General features: G+C 40.8%; 1 pseudogene; it reads right to left on the reverse strand.

The window, feature by feature from the left end:
- On the reverse strand, positions 1-23,165 carry LOC142837449 (glyceraldehyde-3-phosphate dehydrogenase pseudogene; annotated as a pseudogene).
- Positions 23,166-23,743: the final 578 nt, after the last annotated feature.

Here is a 23,743-nt window from a genome sequence, read left to right on the forward strand (position 1 = left end):
TTACTCCTTGGAGGCCATGGAGGCCATGAGCTCCACCACCTGTTGCTGTAGTCATATTCATTGTCATATTAGGAATGTTCTTTACAAAGCTGTCATTGAGAGCAAAGCCAGCCCCAGCATCAAAAGTGGAAGAGTGGGAGTCACTGTTAAAGTCACGGGAGACAACCTGGTCCTTAGTAGAGCCTAGGGAGCCCTTTAGTGGGCCCTCAGATGCCTGCTTTACCACTACCTTGATGTCTTCATACTTGGCAGCTTTTTCCGGGTGGCATGTCAGATCTACAACGGACACATAGAGGGTGAGAACATGGGAGACTATGCCTGTGAGCTTCCTGTTCAGCTCTGGGATGGCCTTGCTCACATCCTTGGCAGCACCAGTGGATGCAGGGATGATGTTCTGGGCAGCCCCATGGTCATCATGTCTAAGTTTTCCAGAAGAACCATCCACAGTCTTCTGGGTGACAGTGATGGCGTGGAGTCCTTCCACAATGACAAAGTTTAGTGCATTAGTGACAAAAACCACACTGTAGAAATAGTGTCTATTTGCTCATTACTGAGAAGGGACTCCCATAGACACTTTGATTTCATCTGAACTTGGCTGGCCTGGGAGTTATTTGTTCCCAAAAGGATTGTGGGTTTTGTGAAGTTGGATTTCTAGATGCCGACCTGGCCGATTTGGGTTTCTCATGCCAGTGAATCCACAAATTAAATGGGGCTATAGTAAGGGATGAGATGATTTATCTAATTGTCAAGAAGAAATTGGGTTTTCACAACAAAAGTCGGGGGGGGGGGAGAATCAGAATGTTAGTCTGAAATGAAGAAATTCTCTGATAAATAGTATGATTCCAAGTCCAATAGTAAATGTTAATTTGAAAGCAGTGGTTTTCCACTTTCCGAATGTTTTGACCCTTTAATAAAACTCCTCATGTTTTAATGACCCCCCAACCATAACAGTATTTTATTGTTACCTCATAATTTTTCCATAGTTATGAGTCTTAAAGTAAATATCTGATATATGGGATATCTGATATGTGACCTCCCCCCAAAGGGATTATGATCCACAGTTTGGGAATCACTGGTTTGAATCCCCAGCAAACAGGTCAAGAAATATCACCCTTAAAATTTCAGTGTTGTCTGGGAAAAGTGTGCATGAAATGTGATCACTCAGAGTTGGAGGACAAAGAAGCCTGGAAGGTTGCTTTTGTTTGGTTTTGATTGGTGTGTGTGTGCACACTTGCGCATGCAATTTTGTATGTGTATTATACGTTTATGCAGGGCAACTGCAATTACCATCCTTTTACTATTTTAAATGAGTTTTTGTTTCCAAGCTTATATTTATGTTACACATTATTCTGTTGAGAACTTCAGACTGTGCTGAGACAAACAGCCGCCAGTTTTGTGCATGGCAATAGATACAGATCTATTTGTCTTTTTCTACATGTCAACATTTAGTGATACCCGCACCATTTGTTGAATATTCATAATTGCCATCATACAACCTTCACCCAATAAATGATGGCACCAGATGCAAAGATCCACAGCTAAGTTCTGGGCTGAGCTCCTGGAGTTCATTGGAAGAGAGGGAGGAGGGGGTTATATGAGCAAAGTGATCATGTTCATGGTGGGGAAATCCACAGAGACATCTGACCCGAGCTAGTGGGAACTCACAGACTCTGGACTGACAGCTGGGGAACCTGTATAGGACCAAACTAGTCCCTCTGAATGTGGGTGACAGTTGTGTGGCTTGGACAGTCTATGGGGCCACTGGCAGTGGAACTAGGTTTTATCCCTTGTACATGAACTGGCTTTGTGGAGAATATTCCCTGTGGTGGGATGTCTTGCTTAGCCTTGATACTGGGGGAGGGCCTTGGTCCTGCCTCAACTTGATATGTCAGACTTTGTTGACTTCCCTTACCCTTTCTGAGGAGCTGATTGGGAGTTGGATGGGGGAAAAGTGGGGGGGACAGGGGGAAGGGGAATTGTGTTTGATGTGTAAAATGAAAAAAAAAACTTTTGGATTAAAAAACAAGAAAATTTTCAGAACATATCAATGTCATTCTGTTGTTTTATTTAATTGAAACCATGCTTGTTAACATGTAGCAAGATTCTTTTTAAATTGCTTCAGCACTTTAAGCTATTGCTTTCATTTCTATGATAACAAATATATCATTAAAACCAATTCTATGGGATTCCCTATGACATCTAAGACTAGAGGGAACCTGGAGAACAGAAGTTGAAAACTGCCTTGAGTTTTCTGTGAACGTATACTCATTCAAGTTCAACAACATTTCTACTCACTAATCAAGAGGATTCATTCATCACTAATCTCTTGTCATATTTAAAAAGCAATATACAATTTGCAGATTAAATGGTATTGACTCCCAAGGAGTGTATGAGTTTTGAGACCCCTGAAGTCTCCTGAAACTATTTGTTCACAAGTGCTCCCGCATTTATATGTAAGTGGTTTACTCCTAAGTAATTCTTTTCAGTGGCTTTAATTGTATTCCTGCAACTTTCCCATCTCCATCCACAATACTTCTCTGGCACATAAATGAAAGGTTAGGGCCCAGAAGCACTGCCTCTAGAGTTTGGGACTTGTTTTTGCTGAGTTATTTAATAATCAAACCAAACGCACTATAGACGGGCAACCTACTGCTTGACCATGAGACCAAAACAAAAGGAAATGTCCTTGTCAGTATGATGAAGTCACTTTACATCTCCCAACTCAGGCAGGTGCTTTATCCTAACTCAGAGATTCAGCTGATACTTGCCGTCCAACCTAACTGTGACATCACCTCTACAATAGCATAGCTGTTTGAAGGACTGTTAGTTAAAACAATCCGTACACCTGTGTATGTTCAAGGCTAACGAGAAGAGCCGTCTGCAGAACCAGGATTTGTTCACAATCCTCTATTACACAGAACAACAAACCCTCTCCAGCTGATCTCTTTCAGTCTGATGTGCAAATTGCCCATAAAAGTCCTTGGGGGTGCGAGAAGACACTTATCAGATATTACCCATGCACTCATAGGAATAAGGCAACCTGGGCCTCTATTTATAATGCATCAAGGACCAGAAAAGATAGGTGCGAGCTTGTTCAGTGTGGTCTGAAGTATCCACACTGGTTAAGATGTGTAGCTAATTCAACTGTTCCAACTCTCGATCTGTCCTTCACCCACTTCTCAACCAAAGTAGCAAATGTTCAAGCCAGAGAATGATAAAAGACAAAACACTTCATCTTGCAAAGGCTACTCTATATTACTAATCTGCTACGTATGGGCAAGCTAAATTTTAAACGTGACATACTCAGTATCATTCTCCTTGTACTTTAATGCCTCTGAGACTGGCACATTTTCCTGTGTGATAAATATCCTGTTGGGAGCATGGAGTAAAAGTCCCAAGGAAATTATAAACTTGAAGATTTCACAGAGAGTTCCACCCAGAAATTTAATACTGCCCATGCTCCACAAATAGCCAAGCAGGCAAAATATCGTAGAATAATAATAAAAATAAATCCACACACATATCAACACCTGATTTTTTATAAATAATCTAAAGATACACACTGGAATACAGAGAGCATCTTCAACAAATGGTACTGGTCAAAGTGGGTTAGCTGTATGAAGAAGAATCCAAGAGATCCGTACTTATCACCCTACACAAAACTCAACATAAAGCACCCAACTTGATAGAATAGAAAACAGAGATTATCCTTTAACTACTAGGCTCCCAAAAAGACTGTCTGAACAGAACACCATTAGCACAGGCTAAAATCAACACATAGTAAATGTGACCTCGTGGAACTGAGAAACTTCTCTGCATGGCACACTTAAAGGACACCGTCATTCAGACAAAGCATCAGCCTATTGAATGGGAAAAGACTTTTCCCATCTGCACATCTGATAAAGGGCTAATGTGCAAAATATATAATGAACTCAAAACCTAGATATCAAGAAAGCTAATAGACCAATTAAAAATAATGTTCAGGTCTAAACAGAGAATTATCAAAAGAGGAAAGTCAAATAGCTAAGAAACACTTAGAGAAATGTTCAACATCCTTAGTCATCAGGGAAATGCAAATCAAAACTACTTTGAGATTTGATATTACTCCCATCAGAATGGCTAAGATTAATAAAACACAAGTGACAGTTTGTGCTGTTAAGGATATAAGGAGAACACTCATCCATTGCTGCCAGGAATGAAAACAGCCACTATGGAAATCAGTGTGGCAATTCCTCAGAAAGATAGGGATGGGTCTACCTTAAAATCTTTCTCTACCATTTGTGGTAGTTTGAATAAGAATGGCCTCCATAGGCTCATAGATTTAAATTCATAGTCACCAGGGAATGACACCCTTTGAGGATTAGGACATTTTGGCTTATTAGAGGAAGTGTGTGACTCCAGGTAGGCTTTGAGGTTTCAGAAGTCCATGGCAGCTCAGAGTCTCTCTATCAGCCAGCAGATGAGAATGTCTCTCCCAGCTAGTTCTCCACCATCATGCTGGCTTGCATGTCACCAAGCTTCCTAGGGAAACCTCTGAAACTGTAAACAAGTCCCAGTTACAGCTAAATGTTTTCTCTTGTAAGGGTTGCCCTGGTCTCTCCGCCTTTTAATTAATAGCAATAGAACAGTTGGCTAAGACATCAATTTGGGGGGCATATACCAAAGGATGCTTCATCTTATCATAGAGACACTGACTCACCCATGCTCACCATTGCTCTGTCTATAATAGCTAGAGATTGGAACCAACCTAGATGTCTCTTAGCAGAAGAATGGATAAAGGTAACGTAGTCCATTTACATAATGGAATATTATTACTCACGCCTTTAAAGAGTAAAACCATTGGCCAGGCCATGGTGGTGAATGTCTTTAATGCTAGCACTCAGGAGGCAGAAGCAGGTGGATCTCTGGAAGATCAAGGCCAGCCTGGTCTATAGAGTGAGTTCCAGGGCAGGCTGCAAGGCTACACAGAGAAACCCTTTCTTGAAAAACAGAAAAAGAAAAAAGAAAAAAGGAAACAAAAAAAAAAAGAAATCAATTAATTCACAGGTAAATGGGTGGAATTAGAAAAAACTCATCCTGAGTGAGGCAACCCAGACTCAGAAAAGAAATGTGGAATGGGTTGTTAGTTAGCTGTTAAGTCAATGATAACCAAGCTACTATGATCCGTATAGTGACAGAGGGTAGGTATAGGAACCATGAAAACAGATCATATTAGGAAAGGAAAGGAGAAAAGACAGTTATAGGTGGATGGACCAGGCATGGCACCTAGAACAGGAGTATCATATAGAGAGGGGAGAAATGGCTAAAATTAAGGGCAATTTAAGTTTAGTATGGAAACTTAACACAGTAGAAGTTTCTAAAATATCTACATATATGAAGGGCACGTGAGTAAAATTTCAAATAATGGGAAAGACAGCGCCCCAACTTGTCAACAAATGCTCTAGTACTAGGTTTGGGGTACATCTAATTGAAGTATTGGCTATGGGAATCCCCAAGCAATGCAGACTATTCTCTTGTATGGCAGGATCCCATTACTGAAGACGATACCTATACAACACACTGAACACGGAGAAGTTGAGCTGGTGCCAACATTGAGCCTTCACCCCTGTGGTTGGGACAGAAAGGTACACAGCACAGTGTAAACACCAAGCCAGCCGCAAGACCTACGAAGGTATCCTGCCTGCAAGCCACGCTAGAGCAACCGTGGCCCAAAGTGTATGGGATTGACTAACCAATATCTGCCTTAGGACCCACTCCTAACTGGGAACTGAGACCTAACAAAGCCTGAGACTAGATGGTTTACTAGGGTAAAACAAACAAAAAACAACTAACAATTAAATTACTTCTAATGACATTCTGCTGCACTCATACGTCAGCGTGCCTGGCTCATTCATCATCACACAAGCTTCCTCCTGCATTGAAGGGAATCAAATACAGAGACCCGGAGCTGTGGGTTACACAGGGCATGTGAGACTTGCAACACTCAGTCCTATCTGGGATGTCTCCATCAAATCCCTCGCCTCAGGGCTCAGGGCAACCCTGTGGAAGAGAAGGCAGAGATAGTATAAGGGCCAAAGGGGATGGAGGACACCAAGAAATCAAGACCCTCTAAATCAACAGGTTCAAAACTCACGGAGACGGAAGCAGCAAGAGCAGGGCCTGCCTGGGTCTGCCCCAGGCCTTCCGCCTTTATTTTGGCTTCCAGTTTAGTGTTTTCATGGGATTCCTGAGTCTATGAATGAATGAGTGAGTCTGATTTTTGTGCTTTCTCTTGGGCTCTTTTTCTTCTGTTTATTAGTTTTGTCCAATTATGATGTTAGTTTTTGTTTTATCTTTCTATATTTATTAAGAAAAGGCTTTTCAATCTTGAGATGACCAAAATGCACTGGGATAGGATTTTGATTAGAAATACAATTACAAAACACAATGGGAGGGAAAGTGAGATAGCTCAGTAGTTAAAAGTGTTCAGTGCTAAGGCTGATGACCTGAGTTCCATACCCAGGACACACATGGTAGAAGTCAGAGACAACCAACTTCTCAAAGTTCTCTTCTAATTCCTATGTGTGCTGTGGCATACACACACAGCATATACATGCTCACACATATATACCCACATCACACACACCATGCATACACTCTTACGCACACATACACATAATACTCACATGCATACACATATACACCACTACATGCATACACATACAAGCACACATAAAGTTACATATCCATGCATATACACAAACACACACACAACCACATATACACATACATACCACATAAAAGAATACACATTGCACATATAAACATACAAGCATACATACTAGCACACATAAAAAAAAAGAAAATGTTAAAAATTGAAGTTCAAAGTCAAACTGCCTTCAAATATTCTAAGTCAACTGTATTTTGATTTCTTGTCATTCCTATATTTCAGGAATATATTGTTGGTAAACACCAAACTAATAAACTACTTTTGTCTATAATAAACATCTCAAATAACTTTTAAAAATGAGGACATTTTCTAAGCATGAACTGGAAACTGAAGTCCAGGTTAGATACAACACTTGAAAGCCTCTTTCTGGAGACACACTATACATGACTTTTTCATCATGAGATTTCATTGGTTTGCATAGAACCATTTGTAAAATTTAAAATTGCTTAAAATTAGTCTAAAATTTCCCAAACTTCACCTTGAATTTCAACTCCCTTGTTCTAGCACAAACAATTAGGGTCCATTGTTTTAGTCCAGCATTAACACTGTCAGTAAAACCAAATGTACCAAAATGAAGCTGATTTTACATACCTGGGAATGTTTGTCTCACTGTCCCACTACTAAGACTAAATGACATTTCGGCAACAAGCTTGTACAAGTGGACTCCACATTTCACTGTTTATAAAAGGCCTCCAGAAGTAAACAAGGCAAGGATGTTGATGAATCCTAAGAATGAGCAGCCATTGGGAGCAGAGTTGGTGAGTCTGCCTCTTTGAGATAACACAGTGTGTTGCCATCAACTAGTTAGAGGACTTCATTTTTAAAACAGCAATTAGGACATTTGAATGTGTTAACACTCATGTTATTTATGTCTTACCTCTTTCCATAAGGTTCCAGACTAATTTTATTCACCTTGCAGTCAAGTATAAGAAATCTGGGGAACTGGAACAGAAAGAGTTTATCTTACAAGGCCTTTTGTCAATTCAGCCTGAGGTTCTGTATCTTTAGAGTGTAGTTCTTTGTCTCCCAGCAGTACTGTCCCCTATCTGCCAGTCTTCCTCATAGCTGGGTCTTTCTCTTTAAATCATATTTTTGTTACCTCCCCTGTCACCCGTAGAAGCTGTTGTAGGGGACGTTGAACGACTTGGAACATTTGTGTTTCAGGTTTCCTGTCCTGTTTCTTTTCTTTTTAATTGATGGGAGTATTTATCTGTATAACTAGAATAAAATATATAAAATCGAAACAGAACAATGTACTTGAAAATACCATCAATAGCTTTTGATGGTGGTTTTTTTTTTTGAGATTATACTAACCATTATAAAAGTTGATGTGATTTTCAAGTATGGTGTTTTGAAACAGAAAAATAAAAATAAGATAAAGTCTCCACAAATCCACAGGTTTTGCACTCCCCAGTGTCTGAACATGCACTCAGAATCCAGACCACAGCTAGCCTCAGTACAGCAGCAACGACCCTGGTTCAGATTCAAGAGCACTGAGCAGAGGCTGCTGAGCTCAGTGAAGAAGGGAGAGCCAGGATTGGACATAAGTTATTAAGTTATTGAGGTGAGGAGTGTGGCTGCTCCTCCGTGAGCCTACAAACCATTCGTCTATGGCAGCGCTCACTCAAGATACTGAACACGCCTCAGAAGAGAGTAGATGTGAGCCAGGGAATTTTGCCCACGCTATATCAGAGGAAGGAGGGGTCTTACACTTTATCACGTGATGGCAAGGCACACATTCTGGTGGTCTATAAAATAAAGGGAGAATGAAAAGTGTAGCGTGCAGACTACAGAAAAGATGAGAAAGAGTCACCAATGCCGGAAAAACTGCCTAACGCAGTAGGAAACCAACACTAATTCCTTAGATCCCAGGTGTGTGAAAGATGGTATTTACAGCTGAGAAACAGTAACTATGGGCTAAAACAACGTCATTTCCTAAGATACATTTTAACAGTTTGAGTAATTAAGAGAATACACACAGAAGATTGTCCTACAGTTTGAAGAAACAAAGATACAAATAATTTGACAATCAGAAGGTAACTTTTTTTCTAAGATGAGTCCATCCATCTTAGAAACACTGGGAAAGTGCTTACCTAAATATTGAACAAAGGTATAAGACAAGGAAACCCAAATGGGAAGAATCCTGGCCTATGCATTTCATGTAAATATTTCAATTACATTTGTTTATAGATTAGGGGTGGGAGGTGTCATGGCATGAATGTATTCAAAGGACAACTTCCAGGAGTCCACTCTCTCCTTCCACCACACCCTGTGGGTCCTAGGTCCTCAAAAACATTTTGTTGGCCTTGGCAGCAAACCCATTACTGCTGAGTCATTTTGCGAACTTCTTTTAAAAAAAAGCCTTGTGTTCCTGAACAATTTACCCTGTGCTTCATCATTCCCTTAGAGTCTACCAGTCCACATTCGGTATCTCTGCTATTCACTCCAGAATCCTTGAAGGCTAAGGTTTCCGGCATACAATTAATTGCCTTTAAACTAAGGAGAAATTGTCTATTTTGATGGTACCTTAGCTCCCCAAACAAAATTATAAACATTAAACCTGAAAGACAAAGGAACTATTCAATAGAAATTACTTGTGGAAGGATAAAATAAACCAGAATTACCCCATGCATTGGCTAAACATATATGCATATGTGTGTGTGGGGTGTATACATACCATTCATGCATATATGAATTATAGGGGAAGTGGAAATATAACTCCATTAATTTCTCAAAGTATCAGTACAAAATACCAATAGCCATGTCATGAAGCTCTAGACTTTGCAATCAAATGAGGCATGCTGGTCCAAGAATGGAAGACAGATGCCCAGACTCCACTGGAGGGAAATTGCCCCGGGAAAATATATCCAGTCAGGTTACTTCACATATTTGCAGTTTTGTGCAAGTTCTTTGGCAGCCCCTACAGGAGCTCGGTGGCGGCAGCCATTTAATGATAAAATTGATTAGTCTACGGCAGAAAGTGAGTCTTAAACCCATTTGCATATTTATATGGAATTACGTTAAAGAACTGTGTGTGTGGTCGCTATGGGATAGACTGCTGTCTGTCCTATCATAGAATCAGTCTAAAGTTAACAGCAATGAGTCTGGAAGGTGGAGAACGTCAAAGGGATGTGCACAGGGGTCTTTTCTGAGCAGAAGTAGTCAAAACTTGGAGCAAACTTAGGACACATGAAGGATATGCATGAGCCTGGCAATTTCTTCAGTTACTTTTCATTCTGATAGACTCAAGAAAAATTAAGTTCAATTACCTTTATTATAATGCTGCATATATAGTGTGGAGTCGTTTTAATGAAATTATATATTATTATATCTAATTATCAACATATAACTCTGAAATGATGTTCAATGAGTATAATTATGGAAATTTATAAATGGGTAATATTTTTATATTTTTAAATGTGATGTAAAGCCTTTGTGTGACCTTGAGCTACTTTAAAAATACAAACAGTGAACTTTTTTAAAAGAGACAAAAATAAGAAAAAACTTGTTGGGAAATTTTTTGCTTTATGTCCTTTTGCTCTGGGGGTATAGGATTATTTGTAGGCCTGAATTTCCAGTAAGATATACCCAATGCAACCAGGCATAGTGGCACATGCCTTTAATCCCAGACTTGGGAGGCAGAAACAGGTGGATCTCTGTGAGTTTGAGGCCACTCTGGTCTGCACGGTGAGTTCTAGGACAGTCCAAGCTACATAGTGAGATCCCTGCCTCAAAAATTAATTAATTAATTAGATGGGATGCACCCAATGCTTTCATATCCTTTTGATCTAAACTCGGTACAATTTTTAGAGGTGATATATTCAGGCAGCACCCATTATCTTCTCAGCTCTGTAGCATAAACACACACACACACACACACAAGTGTGCCCACTCACACACAAACACACACACAGAGCCAAGAGCACACAGGCAAGATTATGTAAAAAAAGCTACAGCAATTAGTTTCTCTCCGTTTCATTCCTCTTTATATTGTGGGCCTAACCACCCACCTTTGTTTGGTTCTGGCCCTTTAAGAGCAACTGGTCCCTTTATCCTTCCAGTCATTATTCTGCCTTCCCTGTTCTGTCTGATGCCATGTCTAGTGATTCTCTGCTCGTTCCCTCCATGTTTTCTCACCAGTCAAGTATTGCTTCATAAATACTTCTGTTGCTACCTCTAACCCACATACCACTACCCTCTGCCACGTGATCATATCCGTTACACCCACATTACAGTGTGGAGTGAGTTAACCCATTGGTGAAAAGTTCTGAGCAATCCAACAAAAAGATAGGAGAAAAATGGGCGTGTTTCGTAGACTCGTGTTGCTCCTCATTAGTCACAAAGTGTGTGTTCTAGGAGATTATCTCCCCATGTGTGTGTATTTGCCAATCATGTGTATATGTATGTTTCTCTATAGACATACAAAAGTATTTAATTGGATTTAATGTTTACCTCTTTAAGCAACTTTCCTGGGATGCTGATCTAATATCAAAACACCCAAAATGATGAAACAATTACACTGGAGAGGTATGTCATACAGTAGACTATCAGACTGATCTAGGCTTGGGCAGGAGCTTTGGTTACTTGTTGAAATCCTAGGGAAATCCTTGTAATGCCTCTGAAGTTTGGTTTCCCCAGGAGTTTAATTCGGGCTAATATTCACCTGTGAGAACCATTACCAGGGCCAGGATAGCTCAGATTCAATCAGTCTATCTAAGAGACTCGCCTGAGTACAGGAGAATTAAGCTTTCCCTAAAACACTGAAATGGTCACCATGGGCAATCTAGCCTGACCTGACGAACACTAAAGGTGGGGACATCAAATCAGCTGCTGGACAGTGAAGTTAATGAGGACGTTGAAGGGAAATGAATTTCCATATTGGGCAGCAACCAAATGCCAGATAGGCCAGTGAGCTTTGGGAATGTAGGCTGTTTGCCTGAGGAACTCGCAGCTTTAGAGGAAGAAATGAAGAGACAGACACATCTTATAAGTTAGTGTTAGAAGGCAATTGTAATTGCCAAGATATTAGAAGGAACAGATTTACAAGTAGGGGCATCAATATGGGAGACTCAGAAATTAAGGAATTTTCAGTGTGGAAAAGTCATTTCTATATAGCCATCCAATAATAAAAGATTACATATTATAAGATTTTTGGAGACAAGGTATTTAAAGGATGATGTGGTGGGTTTGCTAATCTGCTTGACATATCTAATTATCTATACATATATAAAAAACATCCTGTGGTATACCTTAAACATAAACAATAAAATTTATAAATAGCTTTCTGTATATGCTGCCAGAAACTCAAATAAAATAACTCGTGGCAGAAATAAGATTAGGTTTTCCCTAAGAAGCTTGGCTGTCTTAAGCGGCACCTTGGCTTCTCTGTGTGTAGCATGGAATTGTATCGCATGGGAAGATAACAAGACATCTATCTGCAGGTAAGCCACAATGCCATGCATTCCCTACACAACTGGACCTTGGAAGCCTGAGGTGATAAGGAAATGCAGAAACGAAACCCAGACATACAAAGCCAAGTGAAATCAAGTGTGTCTTCCTCACTCATATGGAGAAGCACTCAAGAAACCTGGGCTTTCAGCACAGTTTATTCGGTTCAGCAAATGGAGGAAGAGTTAGGTCGTCTCAGGCAGAAATCTCTGAGAAGGAGCAGCCATCCAGGAGGAAGCTGGAGTTGCTGGTTATCGGACACATTGCTCAGTTATTCATAAATAGGCCTACTTGGACCAGGGGATTTGCCATGTCTCTGAAGCACACCTCCTGGTAGAAGGCCTTATCCATTCCCATTAATCTGAGGCATTGGTCCTTGTCACACACACACACACACACACACACACACACACTTTCACTCAAGGTCTTTTCTGTTCCCCACACTGAAATAAAAGGAAACTGAACTGAGCAAAGCCAGGGCAATAGGAACACCATTACCCATTCCCAAACAAGAAGCACAAACACCTAAACACCTACAGAGAACAAAAGCCCCACTGCTATGAACTTACATGTACTAGCAATGCTTTGCTATGTCTCCCTGGAGAGATCACCCCTGTCCCTCTTTTATATGCCTAGTATGATGCCAAAGTTCGGACTAAAACCCCTATCTATATTCACAGAGGCAAGACTTTCGAGGGCTCTGATTTAGGCTATTGGACACTCTATAAGCTGTGTCAACCACTGCTATGAAAGCTCTCAGTCTTTTATCGCCCAGCTTCTGAAACTGTGAGTCTTGATCCTATCACGGGGCCGGGTAACTGAGTGTGGGGTTTGCAAGAAATTTGGCAACAACGAACGCTTTCTGAATGCGCAATGACCATAAACAGATACTAAATGTATCTGAGCTATTTCTGGAAGCTCGAGCCCGTGCTGTATCACACAACTTCATCACAGCCTTGGTTCTAAACACACAACACATGCTCTTTGCATTGTTTTTGCCATTTTGTCAAGCAATCCCAACAAATACTGCTTGAAGCACTGTGGCTCAGATTAGCAGCTCTGGTGTGTTTCAGCGTTTTAAGGTATATATTAACCCTAAGGTTTTTGCTTTTATGGAAACATAATGGCTTAATTACAGAAAAAAAAAAGACTTTGAATGCCTTCCTAAATTATCCCTCAGGATATTGTTATCAGAATTGGTATAACTTTGAATTTGACAGTATTGGGGTACCGTATTTGATTTTTAAAATTGACTTACTAGACTAAGTCTCATTAAAATCAATGTTTAGATTTGGCTTGGGTTTAGGAAATAATTTCCAACTATTTCCAAAGAGCCATACCATTTTCTTCTGTAATTTTTATGCTATATGTTTTAAAAAAAATATGGCATTCTCAGTAGTGACAATAAATTCAAAATATTGACCAGTATTCTTTTAATGCTGCAGACTTTCTATGTCCTGTGGTCTCAAACATTCAGCCAATATTTAATTTTTATGTAAAATGTAAGAAATATTATCTATTTCATTTATACATTTGCCCTTAACTTCAATAAAAGGTAATGATTATATGTGTAGTAAGGAATTGTTTCATTAAAAAAAACAAAACAAAATTATTTGTGAATATCATTAAATGTTGTATTGCTGAGCCCTTTTTTCCACACTAATAGTCCTGGGGTCCCACAAAAATTTCTCAGGAGAAAATGGGTCATGAGTGGATAAAATTTAAGTAGGTCTCTGCCACACCACACGGGATTGGGCTTTCAAAGATTCTCTGCCAGCAAGGATGTGTTTCTCAGCAAGCATTTGGGGTATAATCAAGAGACGGAATCACCAATGTATAATAAGAATCCCAGAGGTTAAAACATCTGCCACATAGAGAAACGCAAGGCTGTGTGTTGCATAGACACTTACCAATGATAGAATGTCAGCTTGGCATTTCTGTGTATGATGTGGACCGCAGGAATTATGGAGAAAGTGGAGAGCCATATAGTGAAGGAAATTTGCTCATCTACTTTAAGACTCTCCAGGTTTCCATCTGATTATTCTACTGGATATCATCATCATCATGAATGGATCTCTTCAAATTTTCCCAATTTTGCCTTATGTATTCAAAACAATATCCTGCTATTATTCATTGTCAAAGTCATTATGCTAACGCTTAACAAATTGAATTTCATTTCATTAAAATTTTCCACCCATACGAATGTGTCCTCCCTAGTCCCTGCTTCTTCTGGCATGAGTTCTATGTATATTTCAGTTTAGTATATGCAGAATAATTTTGCCGAACTTTGCTTTTGGCCTCCGTGTATCTTTATATATAAGGTATTTTTCTTAAGTAGACATAAGTTTCTAGACTGGTTTTGTTTTCATCTTTCACTTAGAGAATGTAGTGTCTCCACTTAAGACAATTACTGTCATCGTACTTGTGAATTTTATCTTGTCCATCTAACTCAGTTGCTTTTCTTCCTTTCTTATTTTTGCACTGTCTTATTGTCAATATTGGTCAATTTATTTTTCATGGCCTTTTTATGCCATACTCCGTTCCTTCTCATGGTTACTCTGAGATTACCATATAAATATTTGATTATTTGGAACAAATAGAATTGATGAATTTTCCCATTTTCTTTCTAGAACCTAAGACAGCTCTAACTGGAGCCTTCATATGGACTCCTGGACTTGCTAGGATTGGCTCGGAAATCCTATGAGACAGGAACTGAACATTCTGACCCAGGAAACCCCACAGCTCCCTACTGTGGTGGTTAGCTGGTCACCTCCTCAGATGCTGAAACGCTAATAACTTGTGCCTGGTGCTTCCTTGCAACCAGGGCCTCTGAGCACATCCTGGACTCTGCCATCTGTTTCAGGCAGGTAACAATAGCCACCCCCGCCCCACAGTCAGCAAAAGTGATGGCAGCCTACATGTAAGCGTTCCCTAACAACTTCCAGGAGCTAAGGCAATTACCGTCATACATTAGTGCCTGTAATCCTGAGATATCTCTGTATGAAAAATGGTGTCTCTCAAATATCCAGTAAGTACCAAATAAATTGCTGAGAGAAAAAAGAATATTAAGAAGGTTTCAATCTGTACTTTGAAAAGTGTATTCTTATGTAAAATTATCTTTAAGAAAACTACACACAAACGTCTCAGCTTTTTGGAACTACCTCTTTTATTAGGCTCAAGTAAAAAAAATATTTAAAGTATTTTTTTAAACCATAGCTCTGTTTCAATAGACATAAAAGCCGTTCTTCAAACATAGAAGAGGATGCATGGCAGGAAACCCCATGCCTGACAACGTTTTTAACCTAATGCATTCAACAATGAGATCTATTCGATAGAGAATAACAATGCTGCCATTAAAAAAATGACCTCCTTTGCCAAAGCTACCAAACCCGTCACTAGTTGGGGCCTTTGGAAAGCCCGTGTGCCACAGATGGAGAAGAAAAGTTAACCGAAAACCTTATCAAGGCCAAAGGCAAAGCAGATAATTTGTCAGATAATTTGGAGATAATTCGGGTGGCTGAGAAAGGGTAGGATTTTTCTAGCTCGGGACACTGTGGAGCCATTTGGTAAATAGAGAGAAAACTGGAAAATTGTCTGAGCCTGAGAAGATGGCTCATTTGGTAAAATGCTTGCTACAGAAACATGAGGAGTTGAGTACAAGCTCCAGCATCCACATAAAATGCCATGAATCGGGAGGACATGTCTGGGGCTCACTAGTGAACCTGCCTCGCCTACACAGCGACAAGCACATTTCATGAAAGACCCATGTTAAAACTTAAGGGGGAACAGTGACCAAGAAAGACACCTAGCATAAACCGCTGGCTGCCACACATGCACATGCATGCACACATGAACAGGCACAGTGTGCACACACATACACACGCATGAGCACGTGAACAGGAACACAGACAACTTTTAGGCTTCACGGTGTCCATCAAAATTGCTCAGCACCACAGCTGCAGCACAAAAAACAGCTGAGGCAGAATATAAATGAAGGCAACTGTATCAATAAAACTTTATTAGTCGACAGTGGGAAAACAAGCACTGAGGAGGAACCAGCAGTGCTTCATGAGCTGTGACTCAGTTGCAATGAAACTGAGCCACACAGTCACTGTGGTGTGTTGCCAGTTGTCTTGGCAATACACTCTTCATTACTGAGACTTTTCTACTTTATTTTGAGAAACAAATTGAGAACCCATAAGCCTCAATTGATTGATTAAAAAGGGTGACAATAATTAGTTTTTCTATGAGATCCCTGAGTGAGCAAATAAATGGGTCTCTTGATTCTGTGCCTTTTTTGGGATACTTCCTTCTGTTGATTTGTCCTATCCAATATTGAAGAGACAGTTTGTTTTATCTTATATTTTGCTATATTTTTGTTTTTTTTAAAAAAATAACTTGTTCTTTTTTAAAAATGAAAGGATGAATGCAAGAATGAATGAATGCCTGGCCACTCAGGGAAAGATTACCAACTGAACTGTCACTTACGCCTGCTGGGAGAAGGAAATCAGCTTTCTCCAAGAGAAAGACACCGGGTCTATCAACCACGCTAGGACAGGGTTCATGCTCAGTAATTACCAACATATAATGAACCCCACAATTTTTTTTTCTGTGCTTTTATTTAGTTAAAGTTTGGTAGGCTTTGGTTCTGAGTGCAGTTTTATTTTGTATTTTTGGTTTTAGCAGATTATGTCATTATATTGGATATTTATTGGTATTTTTTTTTAGAAATAGCTTAAAGTTGAATGACTAGGGAAGGGGAAAGGATCTGGAAGGACTGTGGAGAGAGGAAGAACATGATCAAAATATATTTAAATATAAGGATTGCTTTAAATAATAAAAAATATAAGAGAGAAATAAAAAGAAAGTCCTGGATGAGGCTATTTCACCTAAAGAGTGAGTAACAGATTCAATGAAAGAACCTGCCTAAAAAATGAGATTGAAGCGTAATCGAGAAAGTGCCTAAGAAATAAATAGATAAGGTTGAGAAGTGAGAAAGACACCTGCCATAGACCTCTGGCTTCCACATGCACACACACACACATGCACATGCATACACACGTGTACACACAAAGGTAACTTTAGGCTTCATGGTGTCCACTGAAATTACTCAGCTCTACGGTTGCAGTACAAAAACAACTTAGACAGAATATAAGTGAAGATAGCTATTATTCAGTAAAACTTCAGAAACAAACAAAAACAAACATTGAGAAGATACCAATAATGCTCCGTGAATTGTTTCTCTCAGTTTTAATGAAACTGGGATGCAAAGTCATTATGTGTGTCTTGGTAATACTTGGTAATCTTTCTCAGAGGGGCTTTCAAATCTTAGTTTTCTAAAAGAGAAAACAAACAAAGCAAAAAAAAAAAAGGAATTCTAGAGAAGCATAAACCTCAATTTGGTTATTGAAAAGTTTGACATGACAATGGCAATCATAGCATCAATCTTGCCTTTTCTACCTTGTCCGGCCACACTGGATGTTCTAAGCAGGCAGTACGGGAGGGGACAGGGGCTAACTACCCACCATACTCTTGGTTCTGCAGCAGATGTGGATCTGAGTGCCTCGAGAGAGATGTGCATGGGAACCTACATTGCTTATTATTTTTTTTTAAACCTCTGGGACAGGACCACAGAAACCTGGGATAATTTTTCAATTGTATTGACAGCCACAGATGCCCATGTCTTTGCCTGAGCAAGACAACATAATCTGAAATTATATTTCAATAAACAGGAAATAATCCAATGACACTTTGACGGGTACATGTCAAACTGTCCAAGTATCCCAGAGAGATTCATAGACAAACCTGTGATCTCCAGGATGGATACCCTTTAGCAGGGTGTGTCATCCATAATGGTAGAGGTTGTGAGCACTTCCCACTAAGCCCTTACTGGACCTCCCTAAAGGGTCTAATCCATTAGCTGATTGTGTCTTTCTACACAGTAGGTTGCAGGGCCAGCAACAAGGGGCCGAGTTTGTATTTTGTATGCATTACATTTTTCTATAGTCAACTGTACATTCAGATAGGGTTGTTAATAAGAAACATAGCAAGGAGGTGACTGGGGAGCTCAGGTGGAAACAGACTTTCGTTCTGATTGCTCGGCAAGTTTTATAAACAATGGGAAGACACTATGTGAGGCCCAGATAGTAGTATGCCTGTCGCGTGTGAGGCCGACCAGGACAGCTAGGAATGATCAGGTGAAAGCGACAGGTAAACCTGTGTGCACCGGGAGGTTGAAGTGCCCCTGTCTAAGCAGCAATTTACCTCTCCAGCTGCAAGTTACAAGGCAAGAGTCTCTCTCCATCTTGGACCATTTGTTGGTGGCTCATTGGTCCACATTAGTGGGTTCACACAAAAGAAAAGACAATATGATTTCTCACCACCTTTTTCCACTTACCAACAGAACTCCCTTTACCTATGCCTATTCGCTCAAAGAAAAACAAATGCCTGTGCAGAGAGAAGTCACATTAACGTTCTAGAGCTTCCCAAACAAAATACCACAGACTCTATACATAGCACGAAGGGAATTTGTGGGTTTGAGAACTGGAGACCAGAAGTCCAAGATCAAGGTGCCAGTAGCCTGAGTTGCTTCTGAGGCTTGGAGCCTTGGCTAGGAGACATCTGCATTCTTGCTGAGTCCTTGTGGTCTTTTCCATACCACACTGACAAACACACACACACACTTGCTGTCTCTGAATGTCCAGTTTAAAGGATGTCAGGCTCTGAGATTGAAGCCAACCAGTTTAACTTAATCTTAAACAACCCCAAGAAAGGCTTTCAAGTCAAGTCGTATTCTCAGGTACTTGATCAGGATTTCAAAAGGGCCATAAGAGAACCTTGCGGCTTCATTATTCAAGCTTGAGTATTGGGCTTGAGTATTGCTTTCTAATAGCATTGTTATCACAGAGGGTGACCACAACCTCAGACCCCAACCTAGGAAACAAAAATTCATCAGCCTAGCCTTTCTCAAAGGACCAGACCTGGAAACTGTGGTAACTCCTGGCCTCATTGCTCCAGGAAGTGCTCATGTTGTTCTGGGTCTGTTCCCTGTACCTGACATAAGACGTAGCTTCTAACAAGTTCTCAAAGCACCTACATCTCATGTGTGAAAGTTACCAGCTCCTTCACCTAAAGTTCTGTTTCAACCAACTGGAACCACACTTTAAATATTCCCATTCTGAACACTTAAACATAATCAGAAAAACTTTATGAAGTTCCGTTTTGACAAAGAAAGCTGACTTTTGTCTTAGACGTTCCAAGTAGATGGAGTTGTGGCAGAGAGCTGCTGAAATCACTGTTGGCTTCAGTGCCCCCAAGGCCCTCTGTTGTGACTTTCGATTAAACTCCCTGATCCATGTAAATAAATTTGAAGGCAAATGGTTATGTTTGAATCGATCCATGAACTCTGACCTCCCCTGGTCCTGGACAAACCATTTACATTCTGAGACAGACTTACTTCCATCCCAAAGTCACAATTTTCAGTGCTCAGGAATATAATGGAGGAGACTTTGTCCCTCAAGATAGTGGCAGTGAGTGTCCACTCTGATGTCTATGGATTGGATACAAGGTGTGAAGTATGTGTGTTTTCAAGGTAAACCAAGAACAATTGTATCAAAGTTGACACTGTGAGTATACTCCCCTTTTTCATGACTCTTTTAGAAGAAACTAAATTAACAGTAATCTCTTAAAATAGAGAAAAATCTATAATGCAAGTGTGGCCTCCGTTTTACACACCCAAACTCAAACAGCAGGCAGTATGCCCCCGACTGGCACATTAGCTCTGTGCCCCAGCTGCCTTGTCTTTGTGTCTCCATTGTGCATTATCCTAAAGATGCTCCAGCCACATCAGAAAGAATTCCCCCCACTCCCGGTTTTCCATCAAGGGTAACCATCAGCCTGCACCACTCTGAGGTGCCGATGCTATCTGAAGCACTAGGAATTGAAGCAAACAAATGACTTGAAATGGTAAATGCGGTTCAAGCTCTTGTCACTCCACACGGAAAACATACTCCAAACGAAATTAATTTGGGAAGTCAGACATTCGTAAGCATCCTCCAGTCAGCCATAGTTTGACGTATTCTGACTCTCTCAATAAATAATGCCGTAAGATATGACATTCCCCTGCATAGTCGCCAGTGACTCTGAGAAGGGGAAGATAATATCCCCCACAACGCAGCTCCTCAAACTTTTCCAAAAGGAACAGTGTCTCCAATCAGGTCTCCAGGGAACAACTCTCTTGAGCTTGGGCGAGACTGACTTGCTGCTGTGTGGATGGATGGACCACGTTGGGTGGATGCCTCCTGTCCCCTGGCTGGAATTCTGAACTTCGCTTTTTCCTTTTGTTTGGACGGCACGTCTGCCAACAGCGGGTGACAATGAGCGATGCTCGGAAAGCCTGCTCTTTCACACCCGGCGGGTGACCTATAACTTTTCATGGGTCACCTTTGACCTAGGAACTGACAGTTTGATTTATTGTCCGGAGTTATGATTTATGAGTATCTTCTCAGAATAATTAACAGACAACAGGTGGCGGCATAATAATTTTGATTACCCAGCGGTTCTTGAAACCACGACAGAGGTGACTTCATTTTCTGAATACAAGGAGGACAACAATTAAAAATTAAACAAAGAAATGCCTTTATGCTGCGGCTTTCCACCTTTTGTTAGTCACACAGAGGACTTATTTAGGGGGCCCGAGTCCCCCTTGGTCATCAGGAAAAAATGAGAAACTTCTACTCTGAGAACATAAGCAGTCCCTGTCCCTTGCTGTATTGGCAGAGGACGCCCCTTTCTCTACTGAGGTCTTGATTAATTGAGTTATGTCGAACCTGCCAAGCAGATCATCTCTTTACATCCTGATTTTGACAATGGCCATTGCCTGGGGAAGAATTGATGGGCAGACAAAGTTTGAAAAAGCATTCAAGCTTTTGTAAAGCATCCCAGCATTTAGTCTACCAGCTACCTTTCCATGTATTTCTTCCTAAGTGTACAGGCAGTAAAGAGAAATTTCTCCCTTATTCTGCATGTGTCTTTGCTTTAAAGGCTACAAGGAGGAAGCCTTGTCATTGTAAACCTCTCCATTATTGTAGCTCCCAACAGTTTTAATTTCCTCTTCTGCCTTCCTCATTTCAATATCATGGGACCGTTTTCTCCAGTGGACAATACTTTTATGCAAGACAAAGCCTTACTACACATTTTATTATACACACCTTTTCTTAAGAATTGACATCTTTGAGGATGAATCCATGGTGCGTTTAGGTAAGCACCCACCTTTGTGAATGCCTAATGCTGTTTCTGGAGAACTAAATAAAAAATCAAGTTGGAGGCTTTATCCCTGCATAGCTCTCCATTTAATCTCTGCTGAAAACGGCCCTAAGTGATACTAATGAAATTGAAGTACACAGGCCTCTGAATATGTAACAGTCCTGCCTCATGCCCAAATGCTGGGTGGTGGTGGACCTCCCCTGCATATGAAATGAATTTCCGCACAGCACCACAATAGTGATATTACAGGCTTATCATTTTAATTGACTTTTTGACATATAAAAATATTCCTACAATCCTGCTTTACATTATAGTTTAATAACAGCTTAACACACATCTATGAAATATTCATTCCCGTTACATTCAAATTTTAAAATATCTGATGGAGAGTCTGGTTAATAGATAAAGGAGAATCCCTGGAATATTAAAGACACTGAGGTGTAGGTAGGACCCAGACCCTTCACTGGAAAGGCCAGCACAATTACCAGGAGGACTGCCTGTTTCACTTTTAATTCGTAATTATTCCCTTGAACTAAAACATGGTGACTCTGAGAGATTGGGCAGTGGGTAATCATCATTCAACTACACAGCTGCAGGCAGAGAGGGCATTTCCTCATGAGCCTCCCTCCGCCGGACAGTCAAGCAAAGTGACACGCACCGGGATCATATTTATATGCTGAGAACACAGAGGGGTAACACCGATTCGCTCAGTGTTGAGTGTTTCCGCAAACTGCAAGCTGAGTCCTTGTCCATTTTACATCTGCTTAGCCTAACACTCGACCCCAACTCGCCCCCCGCTCCCCCTTTTCGAATATGGGGCAAATCAGATAGGTTTAGCTCGAAAACATGATATGTGTTCAAATCATGAGGTAATGTCGGTACTTTGTTCCCCATCAATTTTTTAAATTAATTAGCTGGAAGCAAACAGCGGTTAATTTTTGGCCATAGGCTTTTTGATTAGGAGCTTTGACCCCCTTTACCTTTTGGCATCTCCTATACAATCCTCATGACATGCAGGGTAACCCTTGACACCTGATTCAACAGAAAGTCACAGCCCAGCCAATCCTCCACATTCAGCAATCCTATTGTTGCCATGGGGGCTCACAACTTCCATACTCCTGCAAGGAAAGCTGCCATTCCACAAGACATCCCAGGGCTGCATGCAGTTTCTTTCCTAGGGACGAGGAGAAAGGAAACCCAGAAAGGAAGAGGAGAAAAGCTGCTCTCCCCCTCACAACCCCCTCAACACTTTGTGCTATTACTTCTGTTTTACAAACTTTACACTACAGCGCCGGCCCATATGTTTGTACAGCGCACAAGGAGGTTTCTTTAGAAAGCGCTGATGCTAATTATAAATTTAATTTGCATTTTAATTAGAATGGTAGCAAATTAAAAGCGTGGCAGCTGGAGAATTTTGAACGCTTTGCAGAGATGTGGTGTCAGTATCTCCCTGCTTCTGACTCTGCAGCCTTTTCATTTACCTCCTTCCCTATCTTCCATTCGCACAGACACATTGCAGATTTCTCTCCACCAGTTCCTCTGTCTCTTTCCTCTCCCTCTCCCTCTCTCTATCCCCCTCTCTCCACTCTCTCCTCTCCCCTCACTTCCATTTGTATAGAGAGTCTTTTCCTCCATCCATCCCCACCAAGTTATGATCCCTTTCCGCACTGATAAATCGTCTGGGCTTGTCTGCAGCCCGCACCCGGTGGGCAGCTGTGATAGACTGGATGTTTTTGGCCAGCATGTCTGAGGCTCTGCGAGCAACACTTTTCTTGGCTCGCCTTGTCTGCCACACTATTACAGTGAGAAACCTAACATTTTTTTTTTTCCTCTCCCTGAATAAGGAGGCTGTGTGTGCTCATTTGGCCTCCATTAACCACGGATTTCAGTCTGGATAATAGCGCTTTAAGTACTAGCGCCTTGGCCACAGGTGTTGGGCACATTAATCAGACATTCATCAGGCACACCCCGCCTCTGTCCTCCACAACCAAGCAAAGGCATTGTTCAGGGTACACCTCTGGGCAAAAGCCCTGTGCTGTCAGCCTTTGCGCCTCTGGAGTCAGAGGCTCCAGTCAGCTTCCCAGCGCTGTCTCTCACTTGGGAAGTGAGCATGCCTGCTTTTAGCACTCACGTGAGCACATTCAGTCAGCTCTGTCGTTTTCCCTATGTTGTGTCTCCATGGTCATTTTCCTTCCTTCTGTTCACTTCCCCCACAGTGTCCTTGCTCAATAATTTTCATTAATTGATTGACAGCTCTGATAGACCCAACTAACCTCTATCTCACTCTCATGTCTGTTTTTAAATAAGTGCTTGTACGTCCAA

This window comes from Microtus pennsylvanicus, chromosome 18 (genome assembly GCF_037038515.1).
Source record: "Microtus pennsylvanicus isolate mMicPen1 chromosome 18, mMicPen1.hap1, whole genome shotgun sequence".
Taxonomy (NCBI): domain Eukaryota; kingdom Metazoa; phylum Chordata; class Mammalia; order Rodentia; family Cricetidae; genus Microtus; species Microtus pennsylvanicus.